General features: G+C 45.9%; 1 protein-coding gene across 2 annotated transcripts in view; it reads left to right on the forward strand.

Moving 5' to 3' along the window:
• The window catches only part of idua (alpha-L-iduronidase), a 538,596-nt gene that overhangs the window by 70,960 nt on the left and 454,553 nt on the right, over positions 1 to 13,083 (forward strand). The gene's annotated exons all lie outside the window — the stretch shown is intronic.

The raw sequence follows: 13,083 nt of genomic DNA on the forward strand, positions 1-13,083 counted from the left end.
GTGGGATGTGTGGGAATGTCTGATTTCAACATGGATTTCAACATTTCCTCATTTATTATTTTACTGTGAAGTTTAGCATCTCCACTGCATGTGAGTGGGCGTGATGCAGACCGGCATATTACGATTTCACTTCAACTATTTAAAGGCCTAGTTCACAGATGCACTGGTGGAGATGGTTTGAAGGTTTGTGTTTCTGTTTAGTGTTTAGTTAAGTAGAAGGAGAAAAAAGGAAGCAAAGCAGGCAAAGGCTACACCCAGATTCAACAAGGTTCCCCCGGATGTACTCTGGGTACAGTAAGGGTGAGCTTTCCTAGCAATGGGAAAAATAAACCTGCTGCCACCATGAAGAAGGCGTGGCTGGAGGTGGCCAAGAGGTCAGCAGCAGGAGTCTAATTATGAGGACTTGGATCCAGTGCAGGAAGCCTTTTAATGACCTAACCAGATCAGGAAAGGTGAGTAAAGTTGCAGATTCACCTACATCCTGCAGTGCATTCCTTCTCACTCTGTCCTGTCAAGCCATTCATATCACTCCTCACACCCACTTAAGTTTCAGCAGCACCTGTTGTTCTGTCGTCCAACCCTTGCAGGAGAAGAAAGCTCAAAGTACAAGGGAGGAGGAGAGGACCGGAGACAGACACCCATAAATCATTGAACTGACCAATGTGGAACAGGAGGCTTTGGAAATTAGTGGCATATCAGCCTCACTGAACATTGGAGATGCTGAGACTTGTCGTTCATTGCTGCAGGGTGACAGGATTCATCTCTCAGACCCACATCTTCTATAAAACTAAGTCATTTTGACGTGAATTCAGCACCTAATGAAATATGATCACCTTAATCATATACATTTCAACATTTGCACATTCCCATGACTAAATCGTATCCGTCTCTTCTCTCCTCCAGCGTCATTACACGAACAATAACAGCCTTTGTTGACAAGGATTCCTCAGGAGTTCATTCCTGCTAATGTTGCATCAGCACAGAATACATGTGTACCTGGCACCAGTGTAGGTATGCGCACTTCAGTGGATCCTCTTGGAAAGTTAGATGGGATCTCACCAGGTGAATCACAGTTCACAAGTGAGTACAAGCAGAGAGTGGTGGTAGGCACAGCTGTGGAGAATCCGTGTCAGAGGGTGCAGACCTCTCCAAGCTCTGTCCAGCTGGACAGAGATGCTGAACCCAGTGGGAGGTGGACTGGGGCTATCAATGAAAAAGAGAATGATAGAGGGCGGCACTGTTCACGATACTGGCTGTCCTGCCAAGCACACTAACACAATGTCCATGGGGATGGAGGAGTTCAACTCAAAACATATGTGAAGTGATGTCACAAGCCCTTTCGAAGATGTCTTCCATTGAGAGAGTGGTCTCCTCTCTGGAACTTGAGTCCCTGTAGGCCCTGCAAATTTTGAACGGCAGCATGTTGACCGCTTTACACAGGATGACATATAGATTAGATGTGGGCTTCCAAGGCATCACTGATCTTCTTTAGGCTGTTCTGTCGCAGAGAGGTAGTAGTGATGTGCCACTGGCCTAAGAGCGGGGTGATGGTGAATGGAGAGACGAAAGTGCAAACTCCTCACAAAGCTTTGCATGTCTCACCCATTGCCTCCCGCTGATCCAGTACTCGACATGCTATCTCCTGTCCCACTGGCTCAGTCTGCCCTTGCACAGGTGCACAGGTCCAACACCCACAGGTCGTCAATCGTCAGCATCTAAAAAGTCAGAGCAGGGATCCGGGCAGACTGCCACTACCTCTGATGAGGCCACAGGCATTGCATCACGTTGAAGTGCTAGTTCAACGAGGGTATGCACAGGGTGTTTTCAAAAATTTGTTGCATTAATTACTTTGCATCACTTTCCCATGTTCCGCATTCTTGCATGTCGAATGCCAACTCTGCTTTTCATTTGTTTGGTGTTGAATGTGAAGTCATGGAATTGACAGAGACCAATTGGTGCTTGTGCAATGAGTGGATGGATGGTTTCAGGTTGATTGTTTAAGTGCGGTTTGGGGGGGCAGTGGAAATGGTGGTAGCAGGCGGGGGATGTGATAGTTACTTTGGTCCATTGTGAGTGATTAACTGAACCGTAGCACTATATGAGGATCCCTTGCATTTCGAGCAGCAATATAATCAGGTGATCTGGCACTGGGGACCTAATCCTTGCAAAAGCAAAATAAAAACAGAAAATGCAGGAAATACTCAGCAGGTCAGGCAGCATCTGTGGAGAGCGAAACAGAGTTTAAGGGCTCAAATTTTGGCTCGAGTTGCTCCTATTTTTTTGGAGCAACTAGTTTAGTATGAAGTATCTTAGAAATTGCAATTCTCGGCATTTAGTTTGCTCCAATTCGAGTGAGTTAGAATAGTTTTGTTTGAGAACAGTTTTTTTTTCAAAAGGGCGTGTTACCAGCCACTTACGCCTGTTTTGAAAGTTTAGGCAGCAAAAACTTACTCCAAACTAACTTAGAATGGAGTAAGTGTAGATTTTTGTACGCTCATAAAAACCTTGCCGACATTTCAGGAATTAGGCGCAGGGAGCGAGAGATAGTGGGGGGGGAGGAAAGTTAGGGGATTTTACAAGCATTAAACACTTCACTTTTACCAATAAAGAGCCATCATGAATAATAAATGATAAATAAATCAATTAAAAAATAAATTAAATTTTCCTACCTCTCTGAAACAGTGGCAGCAGGCACCGGCTGTGAGAATTCCGCCGTTTGGCCAAGGGATAGGGTCAGCGTGAGAATCACCGGCGAGCGAGAGCGACGTCAGCAGAGCCCGGCAGCAGGCACTGAGCTGCGAGATTTTGGCCGTTCGGCCAGGTGATAGGGTCGACGTGAGAATCACCGGCGAGGGAGAGCGACGTCAACAGAGCCCGGCAGCAGACACCGAGCCGCGAGATTTTGGCCGTTCGGCCAGGGGATAGGGTCAGCGTGAGAATCACCGGCGAGGGAGAGCGACGTCAACAGAGCCCGGCAGCAGACACCGAGCCGCGAGATTTTGGCCGTTCGGCCAGGTGATAGGGTCGACGTGAGAATCACCGGCGAGGGAGAGCGACGTCAACAGAGCCCGGCAGCAGACACCGAGCCGCGAGATTTTGGCCGTTCGGCCAGGGGATAGGGTCAGCGTGAGAATCACCGGCGAGGGAGAGCGACGTCAACAGAGCCCGGCAGCAGACACCGAGCCGCGAGATTTCGGCCGTTCGGCCAGGGGATATTGGAGGCATGCAAAGCACCGGGGAGGGAGGGAGAGCCAGCCAGCTAGCAAGTTTGAAAGTTTAATCTGTACTTCAAGTATGGGTGCTGCATTATCAACACCATGGATTATGCAATGGTTCTCCATCAATTCGCTGCAGAGGAGAGAATTGATTAGAGCTCACCGCACCAGGAACGTCACAGCCCGTAGGCTGATGGGCAGCCACATCGGCAATATCGAGCTAGGCGTTCATACCTGGACATGAGCAAGGCTGATTGTGTCAAAAGGCTGCGTTTCCGCAGAGAAGTTGTCGTTGAAATAGAAACAAAGAAACACAGAAAATAAGTACAGGAGTAGGCCATTCGGCCCTTCGAGCCTGCACCACCATTCAATAAGATCATGGCTCAGTACCCCTTTCTTGCTTTCTCTCCATAACCCTTGATCCCCCTAGCCATAAGGGCCATATGTAACTCCCTCTTGAATATATCCAATGAACTGTCGTCAACAACTCTCTGCGGCAGGGAATTCCACAGGTTCACCACTCTCTGGGTGAAGAAGTTTCTCCTCATCTCAGTCCCTTATCCTTAGACTGTGACCCCTGGTTCTGGACTTCCCCAACATTGGGAACATTCTTCCTGCATCTAACCTGTCTAAACCCGTCAGAATTTTAAACGTTCCTATGAGATCCCCTCTCATTCTTCTGAACTCCAGTGAATACAAGCCCAGTTGATCCAGTCTTTCTTGATATGTCAGTCCCGCCATCCCGGAAATCAGTCTGGTGAACCTTCGCTGCACTCCCTCAATAGCAAGAATGTCCTTCCTCAAGTTAGGAGACCAAAACTGTACACAATACTCCAGATGTGGCCTCACCAAGGCCCTGTACAATTGTAGCAACACCTCCCTGCCCCTGTACTCAAATCCCCTCGCTATGAAGGCCAACATGCCATTTGTTTTCTTAACCGCCTGCTGTACCTGCATGCCAACCTTCAATGACTGATGTACCATGACAACCAGGTCTTGTTGCACCTCCCCTTTTCCTAATCTGTCACCATTCAGATAATAGTCTGCCTCTCTGTTTTTACCATCTGTGATATGCTGAGAGCAGATTTACAGCTGAGAAGCAGAATGCCGACTCCCTTGTCTGTTGAAGTGAAGGTTACAGCTGCACTTTCCATCTTTGCCTCGGGATCGTTTCAAGCTACAACTGGAGATGTGTGCACCATCTCTCAATGTGCAATACATGCCTGCTTTTAGCAAGTCACGGCTGCACTGTGTGCGTGGAGGAATGACTTCATCAAGTTCCGAATGACCGGCCAAGCAATGCATGACAGGGCTGTGGGCTTCTCCAGGATTGCTGGCTTCCCAAAGGTACGGGGCTGCATTGATTGTACCCACATTGCCTTGTGAGCACCTGTGGAGGAGCAGTACAGGAATAGAAAAGGTTTCCACTCCATTAATGTGCAGCTCATGTGTGACGACAAGCAACGCATCATGTCAGTACCCATGATGCGTTTATCCTACGTGACAGCATTATATCTGACATGTTTCAGCAGCAGCTAGAAGGGCAGAGCTGGCTACTAGGAGACAAAGAGTACGGCCTCGCCACCTGGCTCATGACGCCCCTACACGTAACATCAATACAACATGTCACACATTGCGCCGCGCAGCATCATAGAGAGGACCATTGGCATCTTGAAATAGCCTGGACCATTCCGGAGGCCATTTGCAATACTATCCTGAGATTGTCGGTCAGTTCACTGTTGTGTGCTGCATGCTGCATAACTTGGGCCATCATGAGGCAGCAGGAGCTGGTAGTGGAACCAGAAGACCCACATGAGGGTCCAGTGCCTGATGATAGTAATTTGGAAGAGCAGGATGAGGATGATGACAACGATCAGGAAAGCATGCAAGTGCCTGATGCCGGAGCACGAGATCGGAGGAGGGCGGTCCATCGTGCTCCTTTAATGATTGCTCGAGCCCTGTGCCAGCAGCTCATCTGTGAACGCTTTAATTACTGATGCCTGAGGGCTCAGTGACAACTGTTGCGCATGGACATGTTTATTTTTTGGAGTTGTTCCTACGTTGTGTTGTGTTAATGGAACATGATTCAGTTTTAATGTAAAAATATTTTATTGAAAAGTTCACGTTAGTGTAATAAAATATTTGTTGTATCAAACTTTACTTTAATATGACTCTTTAAGATCACTTATAAGTTGTAAAGTTACAAAACTTACAAAACAATTTCAATTTGAAAAAAGTTACTACAGTTACATCAAGAACAAGAACAAAGAAGAGCAAAGAAAGGCTACAACCATCTCTCATCCACATCTCGGTAAATGTTCACTTCTTCATGGGGGCGTAATTTGATTGGCTGGGCTATGTGCCCTTATGGCAACAGCTACCTCCATGAGGGCCTGTGCCGTCACTTGCATCCCCTCCCTGATGGCCTGTGCCATCATTTGCACTCCCTCTGACATTCCCTTCCTCATTTCCCGTGTCATTACTGCTATTTCTCCCGTCAGTACCGTTCCCTCTTCATCGAGTGATCGGGTAAGGTCATTGCTCTCCACACCCAATGCCACAACCTGAGCCGCATCTGTTGTACGCTGCATCTCAGGAGAGCGTGTCTCCAATCTCCTCCTCTGCTTGGGTCTGCCTCGCGGCACCATTCCAGTGGGAGACGCAGGCTGGGATGGTGGGGCCCCTGGGTCTTGCATCCAGCACCACTCGAGTGGGCGGTGGGTGTAAACTGCTGTATTCACCAGCAGCACCACTGGGACCCGCAACGTCGGAATCTGTGAAACTATGGAAGGTGAAACCAGAACCTATGGAAGTGGGAGGCGCAGACTGGGACGGTGGGGCAATGGGTGTAAACTGCTGTATTCACCAGCAGCACCATTGGGACCCGCAACGTCTGAATCTGTGAAACCATGGAAGGTGAAACCAGAACCTATGCAAGGGTTTGAAACACTGATGTCTGTTGATATGTGCTCATAAATATTAAGTTCTAAGGTCTCCCCTGAAGACATTTCAGTCGACACCTGCAGCCACCCTTGGTCTGGATCGTCCGCATCTGGTTCTTCTTCTGGATCTTCAGGATCTTCAAGATTGGCATCACCTTCTGCAAAATATATCAGAACAGTCAAATGGTTAGCAGCACAGGAGGGGGAAGGATGGGTGGCATGAATACTCTCACACATAGCAGGCCAGGCAGCAGGTTGATTTGAAGGGCCACGATGCATTTTCAGGACTTACGCTCTCCCTCGTGTGTGGGCCCAGTTTGTGCTGTACTGATTGTTTTTCTCCAGGTACGACTCATCAAAACAGCGACCCTCTGTTCCAAGGATGCAGATTTGGCACGCCTCCTCCTGTCCTCTTTCCCTTTTGTTGTGGGCCAATTTCTTCCACAAAGATTAAAATATAACTTTTTACAGAGTGCGTCTTTCTGCAGGGTGGGACATATACAGATGGTCATATGTACAATTTAGATTCCATTGAAAAATGAAAATATTTACACTAACTACGTGACCAAGGTCGTGTATTTCTTTTTAATACTGGCTTCCAGATCTCCTGGTATGCACCACTGCGCAGTAATCTTCTGCAACTTGGTTCCAGCGTTTCTTCATTTCTTTGGTTAGCACTTTTGTGCGACTTCTGTTGCTGGTATCCAGCTCCTGCCATCTCTGCTCAATGACATTCACTTGTGTCTCCACTTCCTCATGCAAGAAATTCTTCGTTCTTGGTGGACGTTGTTCCATTGCTGTATTGAATTGACACTGATTTTTCAAAACACACAGTCCTTATTTTGCATGTTCTGGAAGTTTAGCAGCAACAAACAGCACTCACTGATTCCAGCAGGTGATTTCTTCCACAGTACTGCTAAAAGCACTCCTTCAGGCACAAAAAATCAGTCAGAAGCCTTTGCACAGCTCCACAAAACCAAAAATCACTCTCTGCATGTACCTTTAAAGATGGTCGATTGCCAAAGATTCTGTGCCACTGCACATGCGCGCACGCTCCAGCGCACATGCGCAAGGCTGCCAGCACTAAAAATGACGCTGGACCCTAGCCCCGCCCCCCCTGCCGGCAGTTCTTCGTCGCAACGTCTTTGCCCCGCCCCCAGCAGCTCCTGCTGCGCCGCGCCGACTTGGAAAGGGCCCGAAAAATATCGGAGATTAGCGAGGTTAGTAATAGGCGCACTTTATGTTCCAGAAAATAGGTGGGCCTCTTGGAGGTGCGCCGTTCTGCAGGACAACCGAAACTTGGGCCCAATAGTTCAGGTCGATGACCTTTCCTCAGAAGTGGAAAAAGTTAGCGATGTAACAGATTTTAAGCAAGTACAGGGGAAGGTGAAGGGGGGGAGGGTAGGCAAGTACAAAAGGGAAGGTCTGTGATATGGTGGAAGACAGGAGTAATTAAATGACATTATATGATAGTACAAAGCAAACACAGATGGTAATGGGACAAGTAAAGAAACAGAAGATAGGTCTAGAAGAGGTGTAAATGGGGGAGGGGTATAACAAAATTAGCAATAGCTGCCATCCGAAAAAATAGAGGCAGAGGTCTGAAATTGTTGAACCCAATGTTGAGTCCGGAAGGCTGTAAAGTGCCTAATAAAAAGATGAGTTGCTGTTCCTTGAGCTTGCGTTGAGCTTCATTGGAACAATGTAAGAGGGCGAGGACAGAGATGTCAGAGTGGGAGTGGAAATGAGAATTAAAGTGACAGGCGACTGGAAGCTCGGGGTCACGCTTGCGGACTGAACGGAGGTGTTCCGCAAAGCTGTCACCCAATCTACGTTTGGTCTCCCCAGTGTAGAGGAGACCACATTGTGAGCAGTGAATACAGTATATTAAATTGCAAGAAGTACAAGTTGTTTCACTTGGAAGGAGTGTTTGGGGCCCAGGAAGGTAGAAAGGGAGGAGGTAAAAGGGCAAGTGTTGCATCTCCTATGCTTGCACGGGAAGGTGCCGTGGGAAGGGGAGCTGATGTTGGGGTGATGGAGGAGTAGTCATGGAGGGAGCGAATGCTGCAAGGGGAAGGGAGGGGAAGATGTGTTTGGTGGTGGGATCACGCTGGAGGTAGCATTTTCTGTTTTTATTCCTTCCCCTTGCCATTGAAATCCTCATCCGATGAGGAGTGCTGTTTGGCTTGTTCCTCCTGCAATTCTAGTCTTCGTTGCTGTGCTTTGTTGTGCAGAACGCAACACGCCATGATTGTCCTAGCGATTCTTGCTGGTGTGCCTCCAGACTTGTCCAGACACTTAAAGCACAACTGGAGCATGCCAATGGCTTGCTCCATGACACACTTGCATTGTAATGCTTCTGGTGTTCATCAGTGGGGTCCTCAGAGGTGTCATCAGCCAGTTTTAAGCCGTATCTTTTGTCACCTCGTAGCCACCCTTTAAGACTGGTTCCAGTTCTGAACAGGCCGAGGATGTTAGACTGCCGCAGTATGAAAGCATCAATGCACATCCCAGGGAATCTAGCGTAGAACTGCAGGAACCTTTTTTTGTAGTTGCACACCAGCTGCATATTGATGGAAGGAAATCCCTTACAGTTGGCAAATGCCATTGGAATTTGGCCAAGGTGGACTGGAAACGGCTACTTAATGGTAAATCAGTGTCCCAGAGCAGTGGGAGGCATTCAAGGAGGTGATCCTGAGGGTACAGAGCAAGTATGTTCCATTTTTTAGAAAAGGGTGGGGATAACAAATCTAGAACCCCCTGGATGTCAAGGATACAGGGTAAGATAATGAAAAAAAGGGAAGCTTATGACAGATTCCAAGAACTCAATACTGCAGAGACTCTAGAGGAGTATAAGAAGTGCAGGGGTGCAATTGAAAAATATATCAGGAAAGTAAAGAGAGATTATGAAAGAATGTTGGCAAGTAAAATCAGGGAAAACCCAAATATGTTTTATAAATATATTAAGACCAAGAGGATAACTAGAGAAAAAGATGGGTCTATTAAAGACCATGAGGGTAATCTGTGTGTGGAGGCAAAAGACGTGTTTATGGTTCTGAACGAATACTTTGTATCTGTTTTCACAAAAGAGAGGGGTGATGCAGACTTTGCAATGAGGGAGGGGGAGTGTGAAATATTTGATGAGAGGAAGTATTAAGGGGCTTAGCAGCTTCGAAAGTGGATAAATCCCCAGGCTTGGATGAAATGTATCCCAGGCTGTTAAGAGAAGCAAAAGAGGAAATAGCAGAGGCTCTGACCATCATTTTCCAGTCCTTTCTGGCTACAGGACTGTTAATAAGAACATAAGAAATAGGAGCAGGAATAGGCCATGTGGCCCCTTGAGCCTGCTCCGCTATTCAATAAGATCATGGTTGATCTAATCACGGACTCCGCTCCACTTCCCTGCCCGCTCCCCATAACCGCTTATCCCCTTATCGTTTAAGAAACCGTCTATTTCTGTCTTAAATTTATTCAATGTCCCAGCTTCCACAGCTCTCTGAGGCAGCGAATTCCACAGATTTACAACTCTCTGTGAGAAGAAATTTCTCCTCATCTCAGTTTTAAATGGGCGGCCCCTTATTCTAAGATTATGCCCCCTAGTTTTAGTCTCCCCTATCAGTGGAAACATCCTCTCTGCATCCACCCTGTCAAGCCCCCTCATAATCTTATACGTTTCGATAAGATGGGGTAGCATTGTTAATAAAGGATGGAATCAGTGCGTTAGTGAGAAACAATATTGGCTCAAAGGATCAAGATGTTGAATCAGTTTGGGTGGAGATAAGGAATAATAAAGGGAAAAAGTTGCTGGTGGGCGTAGTCTATAGGCCCCCTAACAGTAGCTACACGGTTGGATGGAGTATAAATAAAGAAATAATGGAGGCTTGTAAAAAAGGAACGGCAATAATCATGGGTAATTTTAACCTTCATATTGACTGGACAAAGCAAATTGGCCAGGGTAGCCTTGAGGAGGAGTTCAGAGTGTGTATCCGGGATATTTTCCTTGAACAGTACGTTACAGAACCAACCAGGGAGCAGGCTATCTTAGATCTAGTACTGTGTAATAAGGCAGGATTAATAAATGATCTCATAGTAAAAGGTCCTCGAGAAATAAGTGACCATAATATGGTTGAATTTCAAATTCAGTTGGGGAGAGAGAAAGTTGGTTCTCAAACCAGTGTCCTAAGCTTAAATAAAGGAGACTAAAAAGGTACGAGGGCAGAGTTGGCTAAAGTAGACTGGGAAAATAGACTAAAGTATGGGACGGTTGATGAGCTGTGGCAGACATTTAAGGAGATATTTCATAACTCGCAACAAAAAAATATATCCCAATGAGAAGGAAAGTCTGTAAGAGAAGGGATAACCATCTGAACTAACTAAGAAAATAAGGGAGGGTATCAAATTGAAAACAAAGGCATACAATGTGGCCAAGACTAGTGGGAGGCCAGAGGATTGGGAAATTTTTAAGGCCAGCAGAGAACGACTAAAAATATGATTAAAAGAGGGAAGATGGATTATGAAAGTAAACTAGCATGAAATATAAAAACAGATAGTAAGAGTTTCTACAGGTACATAAAAAGGAAAAGAGTGGCTAAAGTAAATGTTGGTGCCCTGGAGGATGAGACAGGGGACTTAATAATGGAAAACGGAAATGGCAGAGACATTGAACAAATATTTTGTATCAGTCTTCATGGTAGAAGACACTTAAAACATCCCAATTGTGGCTATAGGGAGGGAGGGACTTAATACAATTACTATCTCTAATGAAGTAGTACTAGGTACAATAATGGGACTAAAGGCGGACAAGTCCCCTGGACCTGATGCTTACATCCTAGGGTCTTAAGAGAAGTGGCAGCAGAGATAGTGGATGCATTGGTTGTAATTCCCTGGATTCTGGGACGGTCCCAGCGGATTGGAAAACCGCAAATGTAACGCCTCTATTTAAAAAAGGAGGCAGACAAAAAGCAGGAAACTATAGACCAGTTAGCCTAACATCTGTCGTTGGGAAAGTGCTGGAGTCCATTATTAAGGAAGCAGCAGCAGGACATTTGGAAAAGCATGATTCAATTAAGCAGAGTCAACATGGTTTTATGAAAGGGAAATCTGTTGTAATACTTTGAGGATGTAACGAGCAGGGTGGATAAGGGGGAACCAGTGGATGTGGTGTATTTGGGTTTCCAGAAGGCATTCTATAAGGTGCCACATAGGAGGTTACTGCACAAGATAAAAGCTCACGGGGTTGGGGGTAATATATTAGCAAAAATAGAAGATTGGCTAACTAACAGAAAACAGAGAGTCGGGATAAATGGGTCATTTTCCAGTTGGCAAACAGTGACTAGTGGGGTGCCGCAGGGATCGGTGCTGGGTCCTCAACTATTTACAATCTATATTAATAACTTGGATGAAGGGACCGAGTGTAATGTAGCCAAGTTTGCTCATGATACAATGATGGGTGGGAAAGCAAATTGTGAGGAGGACACAAAAAATCTGCAAAGGGAGTGGGCAAAAATTTGGGAGATGGAGTATAGTGTGGGAAAATGTGAGGTTGTCCACTTTGGCAGAAATAATAGAAAAGCAAATTATAATTTAAATGGAGAAAAATTGCAAAGTGCTGCAGCACAGAGAGACCTGGGGGTCCTTGTGCATGAAACACAAAAAGTTAGTATGCAGGTACAGCAAGTAATCAAGAAGGCAAATGTTGGCGTTTATTGCAAGGGGGATAGAGTATAAAATCAGAGAAGTCCCTGCTCAAGACTGTACAGGGTATTGGTGAGGCCACACCTGGAGTACTGCATATAGTTTTGCTCTTCCTATTTAAGGAAGGATATACTTGTATTGGAGGCTGTTCAGAGAAGGTTCACTAGGTTGATTCCGGAGATGAGGGGTTTGATTTATGAGGATAGGTTGAGTAGGTTGGGCCTATATACATTGGAGTTCAGAAGAATGAGAGGTGATCTTATTGAAACTTATAAGATAATGAGGGGGCTCTCCAAGGTGAATGCAGAAAGGATATTTCCACTCATAGGGGCATCTAAAACTAGGGGACATAGTCTCAGAATAAGGGGCCGCCCATTTAAAACTGACTTGAGGAGGAATTTCTTCTATGAGGGTTGTAAATCTATGGAATTCTCTGCCCCAAAGAGCTGTGGAGGCTGGGTCATCGAATAGATTTAAGGCGGAGATAGACAGATTTTTGAGCGATAAGGGAGTAAAGGATTATGGGGAGCAGGCAGGGAAGTGGAGCTGAGTCCATGATCGGATCAGCCATGATCTTATTGAATGGTGGAGCAGGCTCGACAGGCCAAATGGCCTACTCCTGCTCCTATTTCTTATGTTCTTATGTAAATGTACTTCATTGGCCTCAACTCCACCTTCCCGCACTACCCCATATCCCCTTAGTTCCCAAAAATTTGAATATGCTCAACGACTGAGCATCAATAGCTCTCTTGGTAGAGAATTCCAAAGATTCACAACCCTTTGAGTTAAGAAATTTCTCCTCATCTGAGTTCTAAATGGCCGACCCCTTATTCTGAGTCTGTGAGGCTGTGTTCTAAATTCTCTAGTCAAGAGAAACATTTTCTCAGCATTAACCCTGTCAAGCTCCTTAAGTATTGTATATGTTTCAATTAGATCACCTCTCATTCTTCTAAATTCTAGAGAATATAGGCCTAGTCTACTCAATCTCTCCTCATAGCCCTCATCCCAGGAACCAGTCTAGTAAATCTTTGTTACACTCCCTCTAAGGCAAATATGTCTTTCCTTAAGGGGGCCAGAGCTGTACACAGAACTCCAGGTGTGATCTCACCAATGCCCTGTACAAATGTAGTAAGACTTCTTTACTCTTATACTCTAATCACTTTGTAACAAAAGCTAACATACTATTTTCTTTTCTCCTCCTCATTATCATCATTGGCAGTCCCTCGGAATCA

The sequence above is a fragment of the Pristiophorus japonicus genome, chromosome 2 (genome assembly GCF_044704955.1).
Source record: "Pristiophorus japonicus isolate sPriJap1 chromosome 2, sPriJap1.hap1, whole genome shotgun sequence".
Classification (NCBI taxonomy): domain Eukaryota; kingdom Metazoa; phylum Chordata; class Chondrichthyes; family Pristiophoridae; genus Pristiophorus; species Pristiophorus japonicus.